We start from the raw sequence: 17,719 nt of genomic DNA on the forward strand, positions 1-17,719 counted from the left end.
AATCTTCCCTATCTCCGATAGTCCGTGGGTTAGCCCGGTTCAATGCGTTCCCAAAAAAGGGGGCACTACGGTAATGGAAAATGATCAAGGGGAGTTGATCCCCACACGAAAAATAACAGGGTGGCGAGTATGCATTGACTATAGAAAACTTAACGAAGCCACCCGCAAAGATCATTTCCCTTTACTGTTCATTGACCAAATGTTGGAAAGAATGGCGGGACATAAATTCTTTTGTACCCTCGATGGCCTATCCGGCTATATGCAAATTCCCGTTGATCCATCAGATCAAGAAAAGACGACATTCACTTGTCCATATGGAATATTTGCATATAGGCGGATGCCATTCGGGCTTTGTAACGCCCCCGCCACCTTTCAGCGGTGCATGACTGCTATATTCTCCGAAATGTTTGAGGACTTCATGGAAGTCTTCATGAACGATTTTTCTATTTTTGGGTCGTCCTTTGAAATTTGTTTAAGCAATCTTGATAAAGTCCTCCAACGTTGCGAAGACACTAACCTCGCTCTTAGTTGGGAAAAGTGTCAATTTATGGTTCAAGATTGTATCGTTTTGGGACACAAGGTGTCCGGGGAGGGAATCGAGGTCGATCCGACCAAGATTGAGGTAATTGAAAAATTGCCTCCACCAATCAATGTTAAAGGGATTCGGAGTTTCTTAGGTCATGTGGGGTTCTATAGACGATTCATTAAGGATTTCTCTAAAATAGCAACCCCCTTGACCCAACTCCTCTTAAAGGATGCGGAATTTAGTTTTTCATCCGAATGTTTGCTTGCGTTTAACACACTAAAGGAAAAACTAATTAATGCACCCATCATGGTGAAACCCGATTGGAACCTCCCCTTTGAACTTATGTGTGATGCGAGTGATTTGGCTGTAGGTGCTTGTTTGGGCTAACGGGTGGATAAACTTTTTCGCCCCATTTATTATGCGAGCAAAACGCTCAATGAGGCCCATCAAAACTATTCTATCACGGAAAAAGAGATGTTTGCCGTTGATTTTGCTTTCGATAAATTCAGATCATATCTTGTGCTATCCAAAATTATCGTATACACTGACCACGCAGCTCTTAAGTACTTGATGACTAAGTAGGATGCCAAACCACGATTGATACGGTGGATCCTACTCCTACAAGAATTCGACATCAAAATCAGAGATAAAAAAGGAGTGGAGAATGTCGTGGCCGACCACCTTTCTCGACTACAAGGCGAGCAAGACGAATCTCCAGAAATTATGGAGATTAAGGAAACCTTTCCCGACGAAGCACTCTATGCGGTAACATCTCTACCTTGGTATGCCGACATGGCAAACTACAAGGCCGGTAATATTCTTCCCCCGCACCTTACATATCAGCAGCGTAAGAAATTCTTTCACGATGCTAAGCACTATTTTTGGGAAGAACCCTATCTGTTCAAATCATGTGCTGATAACATTATTCGTAGGTGTATACCGGAAGAAGAGGTTAATCAAGTGCTACATATGTGTCATACCCAAAAGTCAGGGGGCCATTTCGGCCCTAGTCGGACTATGCAAAGGTCTTACAATGTGGTTTTTTATTGGCCTACCATGTCCAAGGATTCCCAAGACTTCATCAAATCGTGTGATGCTTGTCAAAGGAGCGGGAACATCTCCCGTAAACATGAAATGCTCCAACAAGGGATCCTAGTTTGCGAACTTTTTGATGTTTGGGGGATAGACTTCATGGGACCTTTCCCTAAGTCGCATAACAACGCCTACATTCTTGTGGCGGTTGACTATGTCTCCAAATGGGTGGAGGCCGTTGCCTTACCTTCAAACGACTCTAAGGCGGTAGGGCAGTTTATAAAGAAAAACATCTTTACTCGGTTTGGGACCCCTCGAACTATCATTAGTGACGGGGGTTCCCATTTTTGCAACCGGCAATCCGATCAACTCTTACTTAAATATGGGGTTGCACACCGAGTCTCCACACCTTACCACCCGCAAACTAGTGGGCAAGTTGAGGTTTCTAACCGAGAACTAAAATGTATTTTCGGAAAAAACGGTTAACTCCTCTAGGAAAGACTAGAGCTTGAAGCTCGATGATGCTCTTTGGGCTTACCGCACGGCGTTTAAGACGCCTATCGGGATGTCCCCTTATCGCCTAGTTTTTGGGAAGTCGTGTCATTTGCCAGTGGAATTAGAACATAAAGCCTATTGGGCGCTGAAATTTAAATTTTGATATGCAGGCTACAGGGGAACACCGCCTCCTCCAAATCAATACCCTCGATGAACTTCGTCTAGGTTTGTACGAAAATGCCAAACTCAACAAAGAACGTAAGAAGCGATGGCATGACAAGCACATACAAATTCAGGAGTTCAACACGGGGGATCAAGTTCTCTTCTACAATTCTCGCCTCCGGTTATTCCCAGGAAAATTGAAAAGCCGGTGGTCGGGACCATACACCGTCATCAATGTGGACTCCTCCGGAGCAATCGAAATCCAAGGTCCCGACAATGCAACCCTCCGGGTAAACGGCCACCATCTAAAGGTATACCGGGGCGGTGCTCTTCCACACCATGGAGAAACTACATTCCTCAAAACACCGTAAGTATGCGCACAACATGAGAAAGTCGAGCTACTCCGACTATAAACGTAGCACCAGTTTGCATCTCTCAAACCCCCTGTTTATATGTATCATATCCAGTTTTCGCTTTACTTCTTCATTTCGGGTAAATCCAAAACCACGGAAAACAAAATCCCTTTAACATCCAACGTGCTACGTGGAGCGTGCGCTTGAACATTGGGACACGTGGAACACCCCATTGGGTGCGCCCTGCACGTCCTCATCTCTGGCCATGATGCCTTTAAATTACTGTCTTCACGCGGGGCGTCCCCTATGTGCACCCCGCGTCTCCGCGTCTCTGGCCTCAAAAGGCTTGATTTGCACTTCTCACGTAGGGCGTGCCACTTGTGCGCTGATAGGGGTCAAAAACCCCTATCTTTGGGTACGGTTTTAGGACGGGTTTTAGCGTTATTTAGTTAATAAGCGATCAATTCTCACATTTAAATGCTTTTGTGTGAGTTAGTTAGAAATTGGAAACGTTTTATTTACTTTTCGTTGTTTAGGCTCGTTTTATGATCAATTTAGGCAAATATGGCCAAAATGGCATGCATATTATAATTCCGTTATCTTTTGAAGCTAATTGATCCATCAAAAGTCGCACTAAACGAAGCGTTTGCTCAAATAAGCGATTGGCGGGTCAATTTAGCCCTTGGACTAATGTTGTTTGGAGTTTATGTGCGTGTGCAGGTTAAAACATGATCAATTTCAGGCAAAAATCGTGTCTTGGGGACCCCCGGCAGTCGCTCGGTGAATTGAGCATCGGCGCACAGCCCGGGCGCTGCTCGGCGAGCAGCCTAGGCACTGCCCAGGCACCGCCCAGGCACTGCCCAGGCACTGTGCCTGCTCGCCGAGCAGGCCGCCAGAGGCCTGCTCGCCGAGCAGGGCGCTGCTCGGCGAGTAGACCTGCGGAAATTGGTCAAAAAGACCAATTCCGCCCCCACGATGCCACGACGGACCCCACGACTTCCTACCTGCATAAGGACACGAAAATAGGTCAAAAAGAGGGCCGAGCCACGCCTATAAATAGAGTTTTTCCAATGTAAATTAGATATCTTTCGTTTTTGTAAATTATCTTAGCTTTCCCCTTGTAATTCCTCTCCATCTCCTCCATCTTCTTCGACCTCCATTGAAGCTCCTTTAAAGCTTTTTCTCGAGGAATTATCAAGGTCCGTCCTTAAGATTAAGTCGCCGGCTGCAGAGTAAACAGGTTTCCTGAAAGGGATTTTTGTATCTCCTTTTATCTTTCCTTGTTTGTACTCTTTGATACAGTTGCCGAACTTAGCTTATTGTATCTTGTGACATTTATCTCCGCCTTTAATAATAATTTAGCTCTTGTTTTGTTCTATGATTATTTGTCTAATCTCTGTCTTACGCTTTATTCAATTGGTTTAACTCATTCAAAAGCCCCAAAATCTAGTAGGCACATATTGCGAGCTGAATCTGACCTAGTCAGAGCCTAGGAGATTGACGACCTCTTAGTTGATTAAGCGCCAATTTACTAAGCCTTAGACCTAGTTTCGGCCTTAGGGAATCACGCGCTAGGAACTTCAGGAGGATAAGTAGGGTTAATCGCCTTGAATACAAGTGACTCAGATTAGGTTTTTATTCAATAGACCTAATAATCTATCTTCATTATTATCGTTCATACCATGTTCCTTCGGATAATTGCATTAGTGAAAGATCAATTAGGAGTAGTTTAACTTAATTAGGGGTAGAGTAACTTAATTAGGAATAGAATAACTTAGTTAGAATCAGATAACTTAGCTAGGATTAGTATAATTCAACCTAGGAGTAGATTAACTTAAGCAAAACAAACTCAAAACCCCCTAAGCCTAGATAACACCTGAAACCGATAGCTCGATACTTGCAGAAATAAATCCTGTGGACGATAACCTGGACTTAACCAGAAATTTATTACTTGATAACGATGGGGTACACTTATCCCTCAGATCGGGTTCTTCGCGGAATCCGCATCAAGTTTTTGGCGCCGTTGCCGGGGATTTATTTCTTCTGCAATATCGAACCAAAGGTCGATTTGTTAGTTTAGGCATTCCTTTGTGAATATCTCTGTGAATATCATCTATACTTGTTTATCTATACTTGTTTATAACCGTTAATACTTGTTTATATTTATACTTGTTCATAGTTATACCTGTTTATACATATACTTGCTTATACATACACTTGTTTATATATGATTCTTTTTGTAAATATCCTTGTTTATATCGTTTATACTTGTTTATACATATACCTGTTTATACATACACTTGTTTATATACGATTCTTTTTGTGAATATCCTTGTTTATATCGTTTATACTTGTTTATACATAACTCTTTATACTTATTCTCTATACTTGTTGATATATAATTTCTTTATACTTTTCTATACTTGTTCATATCTGTATACTGTTACTTATCAACTTTTGTGCTAGAACTTCACTTTTTCTCAGCATTCTCTGATCAATGAATTGGCAAGAAAAAGTCGAGTGGCAAGCTCAAAAGTTTACTATCCCATCAAGACAATACATTCATGCCCTGAAGAATGAGGTCCCAATCCCTCCATGGCCGACTTAAATGAGAAAATGGATATCTTGATGGCGAAACTGAGCCTCAACACCAATGAAAGTGTAAGTTTTGTGGGTAATCACCAAAGGTATAATTCTAACCCCAATTCTTATAGCTTTTATGGTAGTGATTGGAGGAGACCTCAACACTCAAATCTGTCCTACGGGAACCCTAACATGTTGAGGCCTCCAAATAGGTTTGTTGATGAGCACAGGGAAAACAAATTGGGAATGTTCCCTTACGAACAAGCAAGCCAAGTTCCTCCACAACCCTCTAGCTCACGAGATGAGGTGCTATCCCTTTTGAAAGGAATATCAACCCGACTTACAATCAACGAGGAGGTTTGCACGGACTTGAGCAACCAATTGGCTCAAATAAACCATGAGATGCAAGAGCAATCCCGAGATGCTCTCCCAGGCATAAAGGAAAACATAGAAATCCCACAAAGGGAATCAGCTCAAGCCATCTCCTTGAGGAATGACAAAAAGGTAGAACCAAGTCCACTATCACATGCATCACTCGAGGTAAGTGAAGAACCGGAAGCGGTAAGCAACCCCGGTTCAAAATCTGAAATTCTAAATCATGTGGTAGAGATAAAAGATCAAATCAAAACTTGTGTATCTCAATTACCTTTTCCTCAAAAATTAGAAAAGTTTAGGTTTGTTTCATGCTCAGAAGTTTTCATTCTCTTCGACCTACCAAGAGAATCCAAAAGGGAGCAAACCAAACTTTTTCATAATATGTTTAAATTCGGCCTCCTACTTTCATTAAACTTATTTGAGGCTCTTAATCCGTTTTGTAGGTACGGGTTATTTGTTAAGGAGTTCGAATTCCTAACGCGAGTAGAAGCATACACCTAGGCAGGAATTCTATGTCAAGCTCACCGACTATAACGTAGCGCTTCTTGGGAGGCAACCCAAGTTTTAATAAAACTTTGCAGCTTTATTTTATTTAGATTATACATTGATCTTTTAGTTTAGTCTTTTTAGTTTTCTTTTACGTTTTTTTTAAAGTGTTCGTTTAAAAAAAAATAAAATAAAAAAAAAATAAATAAATAATAATAATAAATAAATAAATTTTTTTTAGTTGTTTAGTTTTATTTTATTTTATTTTATTTTTTTTAAGTGTTCAGGTTTAAAATAAAATAAAAAAAAATATTTGGCCCCAGGAGGCCCAGCTCGCCGAGCTGGGCACTCCAGCTCGGGCGAGCTGGGCGCTGGTGCCCAGCCCGTCGCTGGGCACTGCGCCCAGCACGCCGCTGGGCACTGCGCCCAGCCCGCCGCTGGGCACTGCGCTCAGCCTGCGGCTGGGCACTGCCGCCCAGCCCGCTGGGCACTGCGCCCAGCCCGCCGCTGGGCCGCGATAAGCAAACTGTTCGGGATTTTTAAATCCCGAACGGAGCTGAAAAATAATAATAAAAAAAAAATAAATAAATAATAAAAAAAAAATTCGCGTTGTTTTATTTTAATTTGTTTTATTTTGTTATAATCCCAAGAATTGTACACTCTATCCGAAGTTAAGGTTTCGTTATTTGTCCTTGAGGGCTGAAAATTGGCACCGGAAATCATCAAATTTTTGGCGATTGCGATAAAATCAGTAAGTTGTCTTCTCCACCCTAACTTTTTGCACTTGTACTTTATGGTTTGTGATGCAATGTTGGAACTTATTGCATATTTTTAGTGTGAGGAGGAGGGGTAGACAAACTTACAAAAATTGTATAAATTCTTTTAAATTTTTGTTGCGTCGTGTCTAGTTTAGTTTAGCGTTTTCGGGTTTTATTTATGTTCTCGCATGTTTAGGATCTAAAACCGTGAACCTCCTTCAAATCTAAACTTCGTTATTTATCCTTGAGGGCTGAGAACCGAATCTAAGATTGCATGACAACTAGTTTAGGTGTAGGACACAATCATTGTATCTGTAAAAGCATGAGCTAAAGTTTGCATTTAGACCATACTTTTGAAGAAATGCTAAAATCATTACTTAGGTAGATAACTTAAGAATTGAAGGCATGTGATGTTAAACTTGAGTTTGGGGAGAACTACTAAACACAAAATTGAAACCCAAAGAATTGTGAGTTGAATTTGAGCCCAAGAGCGAACATCAAAAAGCTCTTTTTCTTGACATTTTTGTGTGAATGCTTTGACTTGTGGAAAGATTACAGATTTTGCACCTAATACTTGTTGGTCCCTTGTAAGGTTGCAAGTATAGTTCCAAGGGGGGGTTAGGAACTATTTAAACTTTTTCGCAATTAGGGCAGACTTCTTTTTCTAAGGAAAAAGGTTTTAACAGCGACGCTGAGTAAACAGCAAGATACTGGCTTAGTCAACTAGTGACTAGGTCAGTTTCTTAGCTTGAGTCAGGAGATAACACTTAGAGTCTATTCCTGAGCTCAGACATTTAACGCGCACAACTCAACTTGACCTCTTTACTTGGTCAGTTTTTGGTTATTTTAAGCAAGCAATATAAATAAGGAGTTAAAGGTAAGAAATACTTTACTCAGCAGATTTATCCAGGTTCGGCTTCTTCTAAGCATACGTCCTGTCCCCGGAACACGTTTCGAGATTTCGAATCCTCTACTGAGCTCTTTAAAGGTAGAGCCTCAAACCTTTTACAATCTTAGCAACTGAGTATGACAAGAGTACCTTCCTCTATACCTCTACTCAATCCTAATCTCTTGCTGAGTACTATAACCAAGTACTCAGCCTCTCCTTTCTATCTCTAGAAATGATAAGTGTTTTGTCCTATACAAAGATTTGCTAAGACGCTTTAGACGATTGAAACAATCACTCTAGACTTTTACACAGATATAAGAATTGTAGTGTAAGATTTGCTTTGCTTCTTTGCTTGCAGAACTTGTGTAGAAATTTGGTCAGCGTAATGGCTTGATCAAGTTCTGTATTGAGTAAACTTCTGATGGCACTATTTATAGAGATGTCTGGGCATCGGTCATTTCGAATTTCGAAATAACCGTTGGAGGGAAACGGCTACATGTCGTTGTTATCCTGACTTGCTCAGAGCTCTCGGCCAATCAGAATTGTGTATCTTCTGTCCTCGGTCAGCTCAGCAGACTGTCTCTCCTTTTATGGTAAAGTCAACTGGACAGCATAATGTGTCGTCTGAACTTTACCCAAAGTAGAAATACTTTGTCTGAAAGTTTTCATTTGCCAGCTGCTGTCTTGTACGCTTTGTCGAGACTACTCAGCAGCTTCATCTTGAAGTTGTTCCCGAAGGTCTTCTAGATCCTTCTTTTGCTGAGTTGCGTTTTGTTCAAAACGGCAACGTCTTGACAAACGCGGGCCGAGTTGTACTGAGTTGTTTGACTTGGGCCTTGACTTCCGTATTGGGCTTGGGCCATTTAATTCTTGTGTCTTATAAACAATTTTAACTCAACATTGAACAAACACATTAGTAGAATAAATCAAAGCATTTAAACTCAGTGTGTTTTAGAATATGTATTTCAATTATACTTAAACAATTTTGTCAAATCAAAATTATGTGGAAAGGTGTTTCAACAATACTGTGTTGGACCTACATGCAATGATTTGAGATGGTAGACGATGAAATCAGCCTCATTAGAATTAACCATTTTCTTTACCTTATTTTCTCTTTTTCATCCACTTTAGGAAGCCCCATTGAGCCTATATTTTTGTAGTTTGTAGATTTTTCTTTCGTCCTAACCCAATTTTTGCAAACCATCACTTGGTTTGTTACTTAACCCTAAGTTTTTGCAAAGATCACATCGAGCCTTTGTTTTCCTCTAGCGCTTTGTCTTTGTTTATGGCATCATAGTAGCAAGCCAAAAGGCTAAGAAGTGATTGAGCATCATTATCCAAAAGGAAAAAAAAGAGAAAAACAGAAAAAGAAAAGAAAAGAGACGAACAAAAAGGAGAACTTCATTCCTCAGTTCTTAAAATCAAAATGTCTCAAGAAAAAAAAAGGAAAAAAAAAATAATGAATAAAAAGCTCAGTCACTTCACATTTGCTAAAGCCATTTTAACTTTGTTTTTCTAGCGCTAGAACTATTAACCCTTGTTGTACCTTTAACCCTCTAACCACATTACAACCCCAATTCGAGGCTGTTTTTGATATCATCGGAGTCATATAGCATAGTAGAGGAACTCGGATGAACGTGCAAAATCAACGTAATCCTAAGCAAGAACATAAGCCGAGAGTAAACACTTTAGCCACTAAAATTGTGTGAAATGAGTGAACTACCTATGGTGAGGTGTTTTACTTAGCGATCCCCTCAAGCTCGTTTAATTGAACATGTGTCCTTTTTCTTAAAACATATGACCTATGATAATTGAAATGCGGCTTTTGGATATCGTGTCTCTACTTTGTATTTCCGAATGCATGCAATTACAGATGCTCGAAATTGTGTCAAGCACCTAGTCAAACTGGGAGGTTTTCTAGCTTGCTTGTGATTGCGGGTTTAGTTTTTTTAGTTTACTTGGGGACAAGTAAATTTTTAAGTGCGAGGAGGTTTGATAGGGGTCAAAAACCCCTATCTTTGGGTACGGTTTTAGGACGGGTTTTAGCGTTATTTAGTTAATAAGCGAGCAATTCTCGCATTTAAATGCTTTTGTGTGAGTTAGTTAGAAATTGGAAACGTTTTATTTACTTTTCGTTGTTTAGGCTCGTTTTATGATCAATTTAGGCAAATACGGCCAAAATGGCATGCATATTATAATTCCGTTATCTTTTGAAGCTAATTGATCCGTCAAAAGTCGCCCCAAACGAAGCGTTTGCTCAAATAAGCGATTGGCGGGTCAATTTAGCCCTTGAACTAATGTTGTTTGGAGTTTATGTGCGTGTGCAGGTTAAAACATGATCAATTTCAGGCAAAAATCGTGTCTCGGGGACCCCCGGTAGTCGCTCGGCGAATTGAGCATCGGCGCGCAGCCCGAGCGCTGCTCGGCGAGCAGCCCAGGCACTGTGCCTACTCGCCGAGCAGGCCACCAGAGGCCTGCTTGGGCGAGCAGGATGCCTGCTCGCCGAGTAGGCCGCCAGAGGCCTGCTCGCCGAGCAGGGCGCTGCTCGTCGCGAGTAGCGCCTGCTCGCCGAGCAGCTCGCCCTGCTCGGCGAGCAGACCTGCGGGAATTGGTCAAAAAGACCAATTCCGCCCCCACGATGCCACGACGGACCCCACGACTTCCTACCTGCATAAGGACACGAAAATAGGTCAAAAAGAGGGCCGAGCCATGCCTATAAATAGAGTTTTTCCAATGTAAATTAGATATCTTTCGTTTTTGTAAATTATCTTAGCTTTCCCCTTGTAATTCCTCTCCATCTCCTCCATCTTCTTCGACCTCCATTGAAGCTCCTTCAAAGATTTTTCTCGAGGAATTATCAAGGTCCGTCCTTAAGATTAAGTCGCCGGCTGCAGAGTAAACAGGTTCCCTGAAAGGGATTTTTGTATCTCCTTTTATCTTTCCTTGTTTGTACTCTTTGATACAGTTGCCGAACTTAGCTTATTGTATCTTGTGACATTTATCTCCGCCTTTAATAATAATTTAGCTCTTGTTTTGTTCTATGATTATTTGTCTAATCTCTGTCTTATGCTTTATTCAATTGGTTTAACTCATTCAAAAGCCCCAAAATCTAGTAGGCACATATTGCGAGCTGAATCTGACCTAGTCAGAGCCTAGGAGATTGACGACCTCTTAGTTGATTAAGCGCCAATTTACTGAGCCTTAGACCTAGTTTCAGCCTTAGGGAATCACGCGCTAGGAACTTCAGGAGGGTAAATAGGGTTAATCGCCTTGAATACAAGTGACTCAGATTAGGTTTTTATTCAATAGACCTAATAATCTATCTTCATTATTATCGTTCATACCATGTTCCTTCGGATAATTGCATTAGTGAAAGATCAATTAGGAGTAGTTTAACTTAATTAGGGGTAGAGTAACTTAATTAGGCATAAAATAACTTAGTTAGAATCAGATAACTTAGCTAGGATTAGTATAATTCAACCTAGGAGTAGATTAACTTAAGCAAAACAAACTCAAAACCCCCTAAGCCTAGATAACACCTGAAACCGATAGCTCGATACTTGCAGAAATAAATCCTGTGGACGATAACCTGGACTTAACCAGAAATTTATTACTTGATAACCACAGGGTACACTTATCCCTCAGATCTGGTTCTTCGCAGAATCCGCATCATGCACCCCGCGTGTCCCCCATTTTCCGTGGTAACATGGCTCGAAATTTTGACACGCAGGGCGTCCCCCTCGTGCGCCCCACGTATCAGAGTCTATGGCCCCAAAATGGCTTAAATTGCATGGTCACGCGGGATGTCCTCTCCGTGCGCCCCGCGTATTCAAGCCTCTGGCCAAAAACAGCACAAATCATACCTCCTACGCGAGGCGCCCCTTTGGGTACGCCGCGCGTAGGACCTGACCTTAAGGGTCCCTTTTTAGCTCCTTCTTTATTTTTGTTTTTGTTTTCTTTTCTTTTTGCGACGCCCTTGGAATAGGCGTCATTTTAATAACGCGGAGGGCCGTGCAACCCCACCCTCTTAGTTTGGGTTGCACTAACAAAAACAAAAATAAAAATAAAATAACAAAATAATTTAACTGATTTATTGATTCTTAAATTTATTCCGACACACTACCTCCTTTCGAAATTAATAAAAGTTCTGTTATTTGTTGTTAAAAATAAAAGCGTCGGAACACAAAAGATCATTTAATTAAGAGATTTGAGTCTTGGTTTTGAAGTTAGGGGATTTATGCAAAGCCTAGGTTGGTACTAAACAAAAGCATTGAGTCCTAACCCACATGTCATCTCCATAATGAAACTTAAAAAGGCAATAAAAATGGCATAGTTGAGAATTTGACGAGAACTTGAAAGTACACATTTTAAACCCGAATCTTTGTGAGGTAGTTTTGAGCCTAAATGAGTTCGTACGAGAACTCTATTTTCTTTCACAACTTTTCGAGGGCTTTGACTTCACTCGATTCATAGAATTTGTATCTAATACCGGGTTAAGTACACTTATTTTTTGGTAAAAAGGGCAATGGATGATAAAATGAACTCACTTAGGCTAACTCTTTCTTAAATTATTTTTCTTGTTTTCATTAACCTCTAGGAAACCCCCTCGAGCCCATTAACCGACTTCTTTGCTAACACCCTTTTTAACATTTAACCCTTTTTCCTCTGTTCAAATACCAACAAAACCAAATTGCATCGAAATGGTCCAAATTAAGCCTCGGCCTTGACAAATGAGCATCATAAGCTTTTAAATCGTTTTTGTGCCATTATCGAGACAAAAGATACAAATCAAAAGTAAAAGGCATTCTCAAGCTCCACCCAAGCAATTTTGAAATATATCTTGCAAAATTCGCTAAGGCCAAAAACAAAACACGGTGCAATCATAAATCGGTATTTTGAACTCGAGTCTCTATAAATTAACCACTAAAAAACCACCCACATTACAACCCCCCCTCCGGGTTCATCTTTAATGTTGCCTAACCATAACATAGGAGGAAATACCCGGATAAAAATGTAAGTTCAAAGTGATCTCGAGTAAGTGCAAAGAAAAGTGCGCAAACACCGACCCACCAAAAATTGAGCGTCAGAGTGAAATCCCTTGGTGAGGTACTACCGGGTTCTCAAAAGATGACCGGCTCCCATTAATATTGCCTATTAAATTTGATAATAGAGGTTTCAAACAAGTTTTGGTCACTCATTTGTTTACGTAAGTACTTACCGAAAACTTTGCATAAAACTTTAGCTTTGAAATCACGCACTTGGCAAAACCAACCAACGGTTTGTTTCTTAATTATCTCAATCCCTTGTCTTTCAATTTCTTTTACTTGAGGACAAGTAAAACTGTAAAGTCTGGTGAGGTTTGATAGGGGCGTTTCGTCCCTGTCTTTTAGTGTGATTTACGGTCTGATTTGAGGATAAATAAATAAGTTTAATCGCAAAAATAGAGTGTTTTAATAAAATAACGAAGTAAGAATAAAATTCGTAGTGTTAGTTAATTATCTTTATTTTCAATTAAATTTAGGAAATAAAACGTCAAGCTAACTCGGCTCTCGAGAATTGTATTTCAGGTACGAACAAGGAGCAAAAATTCATGCCAATATGCGGGGCGTGGAACATGGAGTCAGAAATGATTGCCTTATCCGCAGACACCACGTGGGATCTAACCAATGGTACGCGCGGCGTACCCAACCTACGCGGGGTGTAGACAGCAATAATTGGCCCAATCATAAACGTCAGACTGCATTGTCTCCTAAAGTCAACTATTGATACGCAAGGCGTGTTCTAGGATACACAGGGCGTTGTAGACACCGAGTCGGAGGACCTGTGACGAAAACCTGTAAACAAAACGGTCGAAGCGGTTGATTCCGGAAGTTTTAAAACAAAAATATATAATAAGAAAAGATAAGTTAATGTGAGACGCGGTCGTCAAGTGGACGGCTCGCGAGTGCTCAGCGATGTGGTGCGAGCGCCTAGCGGCAGCCGACGCGTGTCCGACGACAGTTGGACGCATACCCGGCAGCGCGGGGCGCACGCTCGACGTCCCTTGGGTGCGGATGCCCGGCAGCACAGAGCGCGCGCTCGATGACCGTGGGGCGCGCACGCCCGACAGCGCAAGGCGCACGCCCGACGGCCGCTGGGCGAGCGCGCCCGGCAGCCGCTGGGCGAGCGTCCAGCAACGTTGGACGAACGCCCAACGTCAGTTGGGCGCGCGCGCCCAACGTTGGTTGGGCGCGCGCCCAACTGAAGTTGGGCGTACGCCCAACAATAGTTGGGCGTTCGCCCAACCATGTTGGGCGTTCGCCCAACGGACTTTGGGGGACGCCCAATTTTCTTCGGGCGTCGCCCAAAGTTTCCGGGGATCCGGTGCCTATATAAGGCACGGATCCCCATGCATTAGAGGGGAGGACTTTTTGGGGAGGAGCTTCTCACTCTAAACATTTTTAGAGAGAGAAAATCTTTTTTTTTTGGGAAAAAACATTTTTTTTCCTAAAAATTCCCAAATTTCCTAAAAGTTAAAATTTTACCAAAAACACCGGAAAAGCACGATTCGTGGAATCAACCGACTTCAACCGTCAATACCGAACTTGAGGTATTATCCGAGGACTGGACTCGTTTTATTTATTTTATTTTCTTTATTTATCTTTATGTTATAATTTTATTTATTTAGTTATTCATTTATTTATCACGTTTTATTTAATTCTTCGTATTTATTTATCCCGAGTTAAATAAAAATTCGGTTTTGTTTTAAAATAAAAAACCTCATTTTAAATCCCAATACGAACCATGATCCGATTAAAAGGTAGTTCGGGTATTAAAAACGGTGTAATTATAAGTTTTGAAAAGATATTTCCGAATAATGTTTTAAAATAAAAACGTCGTTTTAGGAAACTCCGTTATAGACTATGATCCATTTTTGGTAGTTCGGAGATCCAAAACGATTGAATTAGATTTAATTTAAAGCTTTTGAATGAATCTGGAAAGTTTTGGAATGCTGCTGTAATTCTACCTTTTCTGTCACTAACAGCAGATTGGCGACGGATTTTCCGTCGGTAATCTGCTGGAAACCAAAAATCACCATTTTTACCCTCATTTCTCCACTTTTTTGACATTTCTACTTGTATATATATGTATATTATTGTGTAATATGTTTATAAAAATTATTTTTTAATCCTATAACTATTTATTATGTACTATATATTTATTTATTTCATGTTGAAATTTAATTCGTTTGGATTTAATATTATAAAGTAGTATATATGTATATATATATGGTTTTTGGCTCATTTGAATTATGTTAGTTATCATTGGGTAAAACTATTTTGGAGATTAAATGTTATTCTTCCCATTTATAAACTTGGTTCATTGTTTTTACATATTTTGAATTAGAATAAAAAGGTATTATATTTAGTATTCTTTTTCACTTTCTTTGTTATATCATATAATATTTCTTACTTATTTTCATCTATAGATATATCCCTATTTTTAGATAAAACTATGTATATATGTATTTCTATTTTATTCTTGTATATATGTATATATTCCAAATGTGTTTTACTTGGTGAATTTTGGTTTAATTGGTTTATTGTTGTAATTATGATAATGTTAAAGGTTAATTGAGTGAAAAGGGGAAAGTAAAATCACAAAAAAAAAAGTTTAATTTGCTTATTTAAACTTAAAGTTTTCTAGATATTCCTAAAGTGTAAATAACGTTTTCTTGATATTTTTTAAACCATTTCTTAAAACATCATGTTTTAAAACCTTAGTCCGTTCCAATGACGGATTAAGCGAACCTTGTAATTAAAATAGCTTTTAATCGTAAATAATAAAGTTTTGAATCGTTTTCTTAAATGATTTGTACAAAGTAAATTGACTTGTATGCCTAACCACGTTTTCGGGTTAAAATTCTTTATTCCACATCTTCAAACGCTCGAGTCGTTCCAACGGCGGTTCGAGCAGAGGCCACATAAATAAACGGGGTTTTTGAAACGTACCTAAATCGTTCCAACGACGATTAAGGTACGAACCAAGTAAATAAACTCGTTTTCGGGGAGTGAGTTTAGTGTAGAGTTAACATGTGAATCAAAGCATAAGACACACTGTAAAATAAATCAATTCTCCCTTCTCCCCCTCTCTCCTTTATAAATTTATGCAAAATGGGTGATTCTTTACCAAAATGGCTTTCAATAATATATGCTCAAAACGGTTTCAAAACGAGAAAGAAAAGGTTTCAAATGAATTTTAAACTTAAAGAAATATGCGATTAGTCCGTTATCGCCTAACACGCTGAGTAGGAGGCCGGTGGTTCATAACCGGGCGATGTCGGGGTGCCTAGTAGCCTTTCTCCGGAAAGGAGCTAGCCTTCTCGGCTCGTACCTAAGTTTCCCGAACCCTCACCGGTCTCCCGCAAGGGATCGGTGTTCATTTTCTCATTCATGGGTGGCGACTCTTCCATACTCCGAGCTCCGGTCCTGCCGAGCAGCTTGATTCCACGATTGGTTGCTTTCGGCGCCAATCACCGCTTACGTCGCCATGAGGTGTCCACCCCCCGGTCCGCCCGGGAGATTAGGCTGCGGCACGTCGTCTAACAAGTGGCGACTCTGCTGGGGAAGCGAGAAATTTGATTCCGGAAGGCGTGTATTAAGCCCTTAACGGGGACAGATCGTATTATTTCTTTTCGTATGCATTCATAAGCATTATTGCAAACCTTTTGGGTAATTTCCGCGAAACCTCTAGTGAGAGTCCATTCGTCGCTCGAAAGAGGCTAGTGTAAGTTCCCCCTTATAGTAAGGCGCCAAAGGGTCCCCATCCATTCGTTAGGGGCGAATTTGTGCGGTCCTGTGAGGTCCCGCGATCAGCCGTGTCAGCATATAGTAGCCTTAGAAGTTGCCATAGGATTACCCGTTACCATTTTTGATGTGATGAATGAATCAGTTCGTGTTTTCAAATTGCCATGATACGTGTCTAATCCTAAAATATGTAAAGAAAATGAAACGATACGTTAATATAAACTCTTAAACCGATATACAAACTACCCTGAAACATCGAAACGATTCGAACTAAAGACGACTTAGTCATCTCGTATAAATGAACTTGTGCGACCCGCCTGGTCCCTTTCCGTGTCTCGAAGAAGGCACATGTTCAGGAAATGCGTTATGACGTAAGCACGTATTAGTACGAATCGGTTTGGTATTAAGGATACTTATACTTCGATTCAAAAGACTATATTAACGGTAGCCGTTATTCACATTCTTTAAATAGGTTGGGATAAAACGAGATTATGACAAAACGAAAACAAAGAACATTTCTGTTTTGAATGACCCCATTGTAACGTAAAGAGTTTCGCAAACGTGGCCCGTCCCTTCCGAATAAAAGATGAGCTCTTACGTTATGCCTTGTGTCGTTCTTAAGAGAAATGGACGTGTCCGCAAAAGTGACTAAGAGAATAAAAGAAAAGCAAAAATGGACAAACGACCAAAGTCATTCTGTATCTACGATATATATCCATCCGGAGGGTAGTTAAAGAAAATGAACCAATATCGTTAAATACGTGTCTCGAACTGGTATATACGCCGCTTAAAAATCATAAAGTCGAATTAAGCTAAAACCGCATGATTGCGCCATATGGACGAGACTGTGGGTTTGATTAATGGCTCGATCATTTCGACCGTTACCAAAACTACAAGAAATATGGCCCGATCCGCATGTTTGCTTGACTCGTGCCTAACTGAAAGAGAACGGTAATATCCCTGCTTCGAATAAGCATGCGATTAAACGAAACGTTGATTTTCTATAACCACGCTAGGATGATATATCCCGTAAATTGGAAGAAAATAAAGAGTGTTACTAGCCGAAAGATTATCGTGCGCTCGAATAAGACTCACCGTCTTTTCACGTAGCAAAAATGAGCAAACAGATTCTTGACGCTAAAAACAAACACGTTACGCGATGAGTCCATTCCCTAAAATAAATCCAAAAAAAGTGATTTCATCACTAAACAAACATGTGGTTGCGTCTCTCGATAGATCCAAAAGATCCCGTTGTAATCCAAAAATCGAGACAT

Source organism: Euphorbia lathyris, chromosome 6, assembly GCF_963576675.1.
Source record: "Euphorbia lathyris chromosome 6, ddEupLath1.1, whole genome shotgun sequence".
In the NCBI taxonomy this organism is placed as follows: Eukaryota; Viridiplantae; Streptophyta; class Magnoliopsida; order Malpighiales; family Euphorbiaceae; genus Euphorbia; species Euphorbia lathyris.